The following is a 796-nucleotide window of genomic DNA, read 5'->3' as shown; positions in this document are numbered from 1 at the left end:
TGGTCATCCTTTAGACCTCCAGGGGGCCCGGCACAGCCTCCCTAGGCCGACACAAGTGCTCCACTTGGGCTATACTCTGACCCAAGTCCCGGGGCGAGAACCACAACTACTGGTCATCCTTTTGACCTCATGGTCATCCTTTAGATCTCCAGGGGGCCCGGCACAGCCTCCCTAGGCCGACACAAGTGCTCCACTTGGGCTATACTCTGACCCAAGTCCCGGGGCGAGAACCACAACTACTGGTCATCCTTTAGACCTCCAGGGGGCACGGCACACCCCCCGGTAGCCGACCAAAGTGCTCTACTCGGGCCAGACTCGGACCCACGACCCGGGGTGAGAACCACAACTACTGGTCATCCTTTAGACCTCCAGGGGGCCCGGCACAGCCTCCCTAGTCCGACACAAGTGCTCCACTTGGGCTATACTCTGACCCAAGTCCCGGGGCGAGAACCACAACTACTGGTCATCCTTTAGACCTCCAGGGGGACCGGCACAGCCTCCCTAGACCGACACAAGTGCACCACTTGGGCCATACTCTGACCCAAGTCCCGGGGCGAGAACCACAACTACTGGTCATCCTTTTGACCTCATGGTCATCCTTTAGACCTCAAGGGGGCACGGCAGAGCCTCCCTAGTCCGACACAAGTGTCCCACTTGGGCTATACTATGACCCAAGTCCCGGGGCGAGAACCACAACTACTGGTCATCCTTTAGACCTCAAGGGGGCACGGCAGAGCCTCCCTAGTCCGACACAAGTGTCCCACTTGGGCCATACTCAGACCCACGGCCCGGGGCG

Source organism: Nothobranchius furzeri, unplaced genomic scaffold (assembly GCF_043380555.1).
Source record: "Nothobranchius furzeri strain GRZ-AD unplaced genomic scaffold, NfurGRZ-RIMD1 Scf130, whole genome shotgun sequence".
In the NCBI taxonomy this organism is placed as follows: Eukaryota; Metazoa; Chordata; class Actinopteri; order Cyprinodontiformes; family Nothobranchiidae; genus Nothobranchius; species Nothobranchius furzeri.
Note: the sequence above shows the minus strand (reverse complement) of the source record.